The sequence below is a fragment of the Temnothorax americanus genome, unplaced genomic scaffold, assembly GCF_048541705.1.
Source record: "Temnothorax americanus isolate GAGA-0224 unplaced genomic scaffold, ASM4854170v1 Scaffold60, whole genome shotgun sequence".
NCBI lineage: Eukaryota > Metazoa > Arthropoda > Insecta > Hymenoptera > Formicidae > Temnothorax > Temnothorax americanus.
In genome coordinates, this window is record NW_027509752.1 from 729906 (window position 1) to 740107 (window position 10202).

The 10202-nt window shown below is 30.5% G+C and overlaps 1 protein-coding gene across 5 annotated transcripts in view; it reads left to right on the forward strand.

Annotated features, from left to right (window-relative positions):
• The window catches only part of Tj (Maf family bZIP transcription factor traffic jam), a 167660-nt gene that overhangs the window by 19812 nt on the left and 137646 nt on the right, over positions 1 to 10202 (forward strand). For 2 of the 5 annotated variants that reach the window (XM_077420769.1, XM_077420764.1), the window contains exon 5: positions 1148 to 1188. The exons of 2 other annotated variants lie outside the window; for them this stretch is intronic. The gene's annotated coding sequence lies outside the window, so the exon portion shown is untranslated. Of the gene's footprint in view, positions 1 to 1147; positions 1189 to 1586; positions 1905 to 10202 lie in introns of those variants that run through there. One more of the 5 variants, XM_077420767.1, reaches the window with a different exon arrangement.

Consider the following 10202-nt stretch of genomic DNA (forward strand, 5'->3'; position numbering starts at 1 on the left):
ATACAATCAATTTGTTGTTTTAATATATATTATTTTATTATGCCATACTGCAAAAGAGATAAATTAAAAATTAGCAGAATTTTAGTAATTGTTAAGAAATGTTAAATACAAAATGCAGGTAAAAATATTTTATATATACAAAATATTGCTATGCAAAAAAATAGATTAAAAGAGAGATAAATTAAGAAGATATAATTCTATATAAAGAAGTTTTGGTAAATATGCATATTAGGTCAAACCTCACCGATGACCTTGACCTTGACATATGTTGTCAAGGTCACCCTCCTGAGTGACCTTCAGAAGGTTTTAGCCGGCGGTCATTGTTTATTAAAAAGTTATAAACAAAAAAAGTTTGAAAAATATAGCAGATATTTTGAGTATTGGAAGGCATAAATGACTAATATTACGTTTTTTTTTTTTAAAGCAGAGAATACTTTATTTTGCGAGAAAGTCGCTGCTTTACCAAAACACAACATTTAAAGCAGTAAATTGTTGATAAATTGAAATTTTTTTGTTAAAGCAGAGAATACTATATTTTGCGAAAAAATCGCTGCTTTACCAAACACAACATTTAAAGCAGTAAATCGTACCTATGTAGGTTAGTGACGCGCTTTAAAAGGATTTAAGTATTTAAGGGGACTAGGCAAGGTTAAAATTTTGAAAAAATCGATTTTCGGTTTTTTGCATATTCCGATACTGTGATTCTTTAGAAATATCTTCCCGTTTGTTTTTTTGAAAAATTCGCAAAATTGAGGTCAGGAGAGCGTAAAACGTAATGTGGCGCGCGGCCGGCCGAACGCAGATATTCGCGCGGTTGGTCCCGACCAAACGGTCTGAGCATTATTCTAATTTCTAACGTTCTCTATGCAATATGTAGAATTAAGTTTTAATTTGTAACGATGCATTAAAGACGACCTAATAATAAAGTCAAAACGTTTCTGTTTCTAATTGTATATATTGCGGTTGACACAAAGAATAATAAACACGCACATCTAGCTCGGCTTACATGCTCTATTCTGTTTATTATTTTGTTTTTAATTTTTACCTCGTTTAAAGTTTATACATAATCGACTCCCAGAGAGGTTGTGCTAATGTATTGAAAGTTTGTCGTATTACAATCGCTTTATTACAAAAATGTCTTCGTCAGAGAGCGGAAAAAAGAAATCGGCGCCGTATGTCCGTCCAGGGCGACCGCGTAAAAAACGCTTCCAAGGCAATCAAATAGTGAATAAAAATTACGAGAAATTGGACGATAATCCGGGGCCATTCACTGCGTCGAAGAGGAAATTTTTGAACCGCGTGAGTACGACCGTTCTAACATAAACATTGTACCGAAACTTTGAATGCGATTTTCTCGAAACTACATTTTTTGATGATTTTACCACGATATCTCGAGAACCGATAGAGATATCAACTTGAAATTTATACAGGAATTGTAAAACACTATGACGCATGAATTATACCTAAAATCAGATTGAAAAAAAATATTGCTACAATTTTATAATAACAAATAACTCGAATTTTTACAAATTTTTTGTTTTTTGGACGCCATTTTGTTAATTTTATTTTTATTTTTAATTTTTTAGGTATAATCGATAGAGAGAAGCCTAAGGAGAAGAAATATTCTTAGAATTTGCCAAAATCTTTATCCGTTCGACTGGAATCGTGGTAAAACCGTGGATTCGACAGTTTTCCTTATTACATTGGGACGCCGATATTATTGATCTGGGAACGACTTTCCATGGATTTTTTTATTTTATAATGTTATAATTAATACCCTAAACAATAAAAAAGTTTTATATTCATTCGCGGCCTTGTTATAAACCATTAAACACGAGCCAATTTTTGCATTTTCAACCTTGCCTAGTCCCCTTAAAGCGCGTCAACTAACCTATATATGCACCTATATATGCTATATTTTCCAAATTTTTTTTGTTAATAACTTTTTAACGAATAGCGAGCGAGGGCTAAAACCTTCTGAAGGTCACTCGTGGTCATGACCTTGACAACATATATCAAGGTTATTGAAATCGGTGAGGTCGCCAAACTTTTTTTTGTTAATAACTTTTTAATAAACAATGACCGCCGGCTAAAACCTTCTGAAGGTCACTCAGGAGGGTGACCTTGACAACATATGTCAAGGTCAAAGTCATCGGTGAGGTTTGACCTAATATGCATGTTTACCGAAGTTTTAAATGTGGGAAACATATTATTTCTTCAAAATTTGCTTTCAAAAAGGTTATACTAAATAAAGAATTATATATATTATATTATACATATTACTTTATTTTAATTAAAATATATATATAAATTGTGAAAGAGTGAGTGAATATGAAATGACAATTAATGGTAATTCATATTTCGAAAACCCATATATTGTGTGTATAGGTATATGTATGGGTTTTCAAAACATGGATTTACAGTTGTCATTTCATTCACTCACTTTCTCAGACTCACAATCTTTAATTTTTTTTTAATTAATCTTTTTTAAGCCGAGGTATACAGGGTGTATCTGAAATGATGCACTGAACTTTAGGCACGTATTCTAGAGGTCAAAATAAACCTCCCTCAGAGCTAAAGGCCCCTAAAGTTTGGGGAAAAAATTAAAAATTGGTTGTATTTCAGAAAAAAATGGCAGAAGGTTGAAATTTGGTATAGACCAGAATTATGAAGTAATAAGTAAGCCACTAAAGTGAAAAAATAAAAACGTACATTATGAAAACGTTAATTTGTCAAGCTGGCATTTTAGAATTTTAGCTCGGAGGGGGTTCATTTGCGGACGCATGTTTATAGGGAAAAAAGTCTTATTTTGACCTCTAGAATACGCTCCTAAAGTTTAGTGCATCCTTTCAGATACCCTGCATACCTCGGCTTATTAAATTATAAATTTGCACGTTGCTTAAGCAACATTTTATTTCGCTCATAAAGCTTTCTCTATATGAGGAAGCCTAATTAATAAATATCTACTAATAATTGCAAAAAAAAAAAACAGGTTTCCTCGAGGAAGTTTTATGAGCAAAATAAAATGTTGCTTAAGCAATGTGCAAATTTATAATTTGCATTCTTAAAAATTGCCATGTGAGAAAATAATGTTCAAATTTATAATTTGCACACTTAAAAACTATGAGGAAGCAATGTGCAAGTTCTTTTTCTTTTAGCTACAGGATATCTGAATTAATTAATACAGATCTGTGAATGAGCGTGCATTGGCGCGATTCAAAAAATGACAAGCGTAAGAGCGCGCGGCGGGAAGAAAGAAACAAGTCAGCGTTACGCGATGATAGCGGTTGCAATGTGCGTGGCGAGGTATTGAGAGGAGCGTGCATCTAGCAAACGCGAATAATACGCGTAACGTTAGACTGTCTTGTTGAATAACGTGGATGCACGCTCATTCGCAGATTTGTATTAATTAATTTCTTATTGATTATTGCGAAATTCGCAAAATGGTAGAGAACTTTTCTATTTAATATAACCCGTTCTATTTTTACTCACGAGCGTTCTATTAGATCTATTATCAGATACTTCATATTATACAAGTAATTTATTAAAGTAATTTAAATCGACCGTAACTGGCAATATATAACGTCTAAGTAATTTATATTTATTCGTATTTCGATGTTTTTATGATGAAAAGATTGAAGAAAAGATGATAAAAAAGAAGTGGAAGAGAAATATATGAAAGATTGCTCTCAAACATCTTTATGTTTAGATGAATTATTTTTCAAAATTATATTTTTTTTCTTTAAATTATAAATTCTCATATTTTGAGACTTGAAGTTTAATGTTTAGCCGACAATGGAACTCATTACGAGGTTGAAAGACAAATTTACATATTGGAAATGTACTACAAATTATCGGTGGAAATCGAAATCGTTATCATAGCAGCGAATAAATCTATGGACTGGCTTTGCTACTTGGAAACACGAGCACGCAGCGCGCGATTTCATGAACGAACCCGTCGGTCTTTTCCGCTTCCCTCACTTTATTTGCAACGCCATTTCTGCTGACATTGCTGCTCGGCGATGAAACCATCGGGATGGAACGTCGGTAAACAATACGTTCACCTCTTTCCCGGTCTCGAAACCCGCAGCCTGGTTGAAAGTAAGAGAGAGAATGAAAGCCCCGGGACTGCCAAGACCGCGCTTTACAAGTTCATACGGAGGATTCTAGATATCGCATATTTCTTCTGGATCGTCAGTGTATACATTGACAAGGAAATGTACCTAAGCGTACCTAAGCGTATCTTTTTTTTTTTGAAAATTGTATCTAGGAGGGTATCATTATTTCTGTTTAATCAATTTGTTCAACGTCGATATATCTCGAAAATGATTGGACTTAGACGGAAAATAAAGAAACCCTCTTCTCAATGGAATTATTTTCAGATGATTTTCAGTATGCGGAAACCGCATCTACCCTCGATGAGATTTTAAAGTAAAGGTTAAATTTTTTAAATAAAAACTTATTTGAAAAAAAAAATGAAACCACTTAATATATATATATATATATTATCATATATATATATATATATATAGGATTTGAAGAGATAAATGTAACGACCTTTAATTTGTCATATCTTTATAACTCCTTATTGCTCCCTCTCTCTCCTCAAAATGTCGTAAGGGGAAAGTTCCATCATACTGAAAATCGATTCAAAGCAATTCCACTGAAGAGATTCTTCTTATTTTTTGTCTGAGTCTGATTATTTTTGTAGTATTGACGCATGTGGACTGATTGGTCAAAAAGATACATCTCTTCTCTTCCTATACGGAAGCGACTTTCAAACATTCTCTGGTGGCTGAAATAAAACATAAAGTCACAAAATCATAGATAGTTAAATTCGTTTCGTCAATTGTCAACAATATTGTTAATAATATTGTTAATTTTAAATCTGCAATTTTTGCAAAAAGAAAGAATAGAAATATCATCTTTTGAGACAATAATTCAGGGTAAAATCTTTTAATGCATAAAGCTTAATTAGATCCAATTAATCCAATTAAATTAATTATTTCAATAATAAGTGAAAAATTTTTCAATTTAGCAATAAATGTGAAATATTTGATGTGGTATATTACTCGGTAACGATTGTACAAACATGACTGTATGTAATATAAATATAAATATAAATATAAACATAAATAAAGATAAATATAATACAGAGATTTATAATGAAATGTTTTTTAAATTATATATACAGAATGTCTATAAAGTTTGTCCATCCTCTATATTTCGGAAACGGATTAAAATAATGAAAAACCACAAAATACGTGTTCGATCATTTCGAGGGGCTACGAGGAAGAGACAACCTCCTCAACCCCTTATGCTTCTCGAAATGATCGAACACTTATTTCGCGGTTTTTCATAATTTTGAACCGTTTTTAAAATATAGGATAGGAACAGACTTTATAAACACCCTGTATAAGGTATAAATGAAAGTTTTGAATCTCTTGCACTTCAATAATAAAATATAACGATACTATTAATTGATACTTGTAAATATAGATTAGGCTGAACATTTTCGGATTTTAATTATGTAGTTTTTGTCAATATACGGTTTATTACATTTTTCAAATTTTATTTTTAAAACCGAAGATATATATATTTTACAAACCTGAAAATATTTTGATGTAAACTTATATTAAAATTTGAAAATATTTTTTTTTTTTACACATGTTATACTGGATTCGCTATTTTTGTGTTTTGACATCGTTTTCGTTCAGCGGCTCCGCGAATCTTTAAAAATAATTAAACCGCACATGTTCCTTTTCTTAAAAACAGTCAGACATGAAAGAATCAACCCACTCTGATTGCACAAGATGAAAAATCATTAGGTAAAGAAAAATATCCATACGTTTAAGTTCCTAGTAAATAGAACGTGATATTTAGAAACTCCTTTTTTGTTTTGATATTTTAATATTATCTTACCATTTTTTTTACATTAAAAATATTGTTTATAAATAGTGAATATTCAAGATTTGAGAAACCAAATCTTGTTGGATAAATTCAAGAATTGTGTAGGAAGTATATTAAATCAGATTGCAAATAAAATTGTGATTAAATTATTGTGATTTAAATACCAGAATTAAAATTTCCATCAATATTGTAGAAATAAATAGTGTACATTTATCAAGATATCAGAGATATATTTCTAGTTGGATATAGTCTTCCTATATAACAAGCAATGGATAAGTATAAAGATAAGAAAATAATTGAGAAGAGTATAAGATTGATTAATTTTTTTACGTCCGTATAAGAATAGTGATATTTAAACAAATTTTGCTATACAAAAGCTCCATCCATGAGCTTTCAACGTCAACAATTGTCAGACACGGATGAAGATAAAGTTCTAATGAGGATTTAATAGACTTGTCCACAAGGGTCGTTTGACAATGGCTCGTTCTCGACCCTCGTAGAATCCCCGAGGCAGACGTCGCATGTCAAGTTGACAGATTGACTGCTCGTCCGTTTCAACAGATTCGTTTGGCTCTCTCGTTATGATAGCTTTCGGCTTAATTAAATCTAGGCTTATAAAAATTTACTAGTTTTTGAAAATACTTGTATTTTAAAATTTCTTATATTATGGAATTTAATTTTAAATGTGTAAATTAACTTAAGCCATAACAGTATTTTTACATAAAAATTTTGTTCTTTTTATTGTGCATATATTTACCTGTAATTTCAAAGTAAACTTTATCGCAATCAGTGGGACCTTATTTTTACTGTTTTTGTTATAAAAGATACAATATAGTTAAGAATAATTATTGAAAAGTTAATATTTTATAAGAGATGTTTTTTATTTTATTCTATATATTTTTAAGATAAATGATAAAAGATGACTGTGCTAAACAATTGTAGTCATATTATTACGACTAAATTTAAGTTACTGTTTACTTATATTATCATTATAAATGTGCTCATATATATGTAGGAACATCATCCGATATTTTTATCATCGTCGAAAAAAGTGGAGAAGAGGGAAGAGAAGGAAGGAGAGAAAGGATTGTTTGAGAATTCGAGTTTCGCGTTTTATAACTGTCATACGTTATGACAAATAGTCGGTCGGCCCATAGACCAGGGCGATAGGCAAGATAGTCAATGCCGTAGCGAGCTATGTGTCGAAGTGTCGAAACAGGTGGGCTGACGAGGGGAGAAACCTCAAGGACGAACCGGAAGTGAGGTTTATTGTCAAGTCACGCTGGCATCGTGGCCTATCTTTATCTTCTACAATAACCCCTCTGCTTCAGAAGTTTCCTTCTTTTCCCTTGTAGATGAGCTACTCACATTCACTTGCTTGCAAGTACACATTTGAATTTGTAGTCATAAATAAAGAAATGACTGTATGAGGGAAATGTCACATTTCTCCAAAAATATAATTTAATGGTAACTTATTTATTATTAAATTGAATATTAAATTAATCTAAATGTAATGAGTAAATAAAAAAAAACATTAATATGCAAAAAATCGGAATACTCGATAAAAATATTTATCTGATAAAATATGATACTTATTATCTATATAAAATTAATATTTGTTATATAAAGAGAGAAAATTAATATTTTCTCAGAAATCTATACATTTTTTGTGTCAAAATATATAATGTAATTCATGTCTGTCTTTATATGTTGAAATAACATAGATTATGTATTTTTTTTGTGACAAATATTTGCATATTTGCATTTAAACATTTTACAAAGTATTTTTTTTCCAATAACATTAGAAAAAGTATAAGAGTACAATGATGCTGTTAATTACACTATTGAAAAGTTTAATTGTGTTAATTTAACATAATATGGATGTGTTAAATGGTAACACCGATACTATGTTAAAATATTTTAACAGAAAGGAAATGTAATTCTGATCGTAATTTGAGGTTAATTATGTGTACAATTAACATAACTTTTATGTTAAAGTTAAAATTGTAAGATAAAATCAATCACTCTTTTTCTGTAAATTTTAACACATTTAATAAATACGTTCAAATTACTTTTTAATATACTTTTAAAATTATCTTAATATTTTTTTACATTTTTAATTTGTAAAGTTCAATTAACATAGCAGGCATATGTTAAATCTACACATGTATGTAAAATTTTCCAACAGTGTACATACACAGGCCAATGAATTTCTATTTTTTTTATCTTCAGATCTCAATAGTCGTTCTGAAGCATTTTGGCGTGCTGAAACCGAATCCGTTGCTCAAATTACTCTATCACGTCAGGTTTCGGAGGTATTTGTACCTAAATGTGCCAAAAGGCTTTTTTAGGTTGAAATAACTATAAAACGATACATGTTAGACTCATTTTCTCGACGCATTCTGCAGGAAAAATACACACACGCGTGTGCACACACACACACACACACACACACACATACGCATGACTGTACCAATAGACAGACAGACAGACAGACAGACAGACAGATAGACAGACAGACAGATAGATGGAGAGATAGCAGAATTGTCATAATTGGAATTTATAGCCAAGATTTATTTACATTTTTAATCTATCAAAATTAAATCATGAAAAGTTGTGCTTATTGTTTGAATTTTAAAATAAAATGTATAAATCGACTATTTATTTAATCTTGTATATATACTTGTTTCTTTAATGTCATTTAAACATTTGCTTATATACAGCTTTGTAATCATTGTTGCTATAAAAATTAATTTAAACGCAAATTGAAACATAACGAAGAGGGCATAAGATGCACATAATTATAAATTTTTGTGTGTAAAAGTATTTTTAAAAATGCAAGATTAACTTATTTTTTTCAAATGAAAATATAATGACTGCAAATTTGTAGCGAATTTTACGCTGACAAACAGTCGATGGATTGATTGAGCATGCAAATATTAGTAGGAAAGGAAAAAAATTAAAAATGTAGAATCAAAAAAATGCGTAATGCTTAGTATGCGAATTAATATTGTATTTCTGAAAAAAAATCTCTACTTTCGGTAAATGTCTAGATTAAGGGCGACCTTACCGATTTCAATGGCCTTGACATAGGGGAACCGGGGCTCGTTGGCATTGCGTTCCGTTTATATATTTATAGCGAAAGAAACAAAATAGAAAAATTATCACAAAATAACTCTTTTAGATATGATATAGGTACTTTTCCCAAAGTTTTATTTAAATCAAACAAGTATTACAATAAAAAAAGGAGAAACTCTGATTCAAGAGATGGCAAGTAAATTTTCGAGCGTTTTAAAATATCGTATTAATGTTCTTCAGTCTGAGAAGTGACGTAAATCTAAGTGACGTATTATTAGTTAGAAAAAAAGTTTCTGTTACTATACGACATTTTATTTTAAGTAACAACAGTAATTTATTGTAATAATATGACTTAACCGTTGTTAAATGGTTGTCAATTCCATCGTGAGACAATTTTTAAACTTTTTCTTCCGACTACTGCCAACCTTCGGTTCGAAGACGAGGGAGTATTTAATCATCATTGAATGTTGATTCATATTAAGGCACGCTTAACTTGACTTGCTGTTGCCGCGTGTGTAAGACGTATGTGAACATGTGATTTGCTACTTACAATGCTGATAGAAGCATATATATTTAAATTTAATATTTTTATATTGAAGGAAAGCTACATCTAAAATATTTTACAATTGTTTTTCTGCAACAGCATTTTGCTCTTTGATCATTACAAAATAACTTTAAAAGATACAATCTTTATCAAGATCTGCTATCTGTTTTGCATTTATATTACGTTTTCATTAATTTAACATGGACTTTGTCGTATAGCCAATTTACCCCACTATCGAGGCAAGCTGGCTACAATGCAGCATGTTCGTATTTCACTTATTACAAAAAAACTGTACAGTATACAGGATCGTTCCTGGCATGAAAATGTAGAGAAATTAGTACTGTTTAATCAAGATAATTAATTGTTTAAAAAATCAAATGCCAAAATTGTGAAAACTGTGCCAACAAACCCCGATCTTTTTTATATTGTCAAGAACATGGTTCTGACTAACTTGCAAAAAGTTTTAGTCGTCGTTTGTTGTTTATTACAAAATTATTAACAAAAGTAAATGAGAAATGCATATAACAGTTTGTGTCAATGCTAAGGGACTAATACTGTCTATACACATGTCTATACACACATATCAGCAAATTACTTCCCTTAGCACTGACACAAACTATTATATTTTTTAAACTATTTTGTTTATAACTTTTTAATAAACAACGAGCGA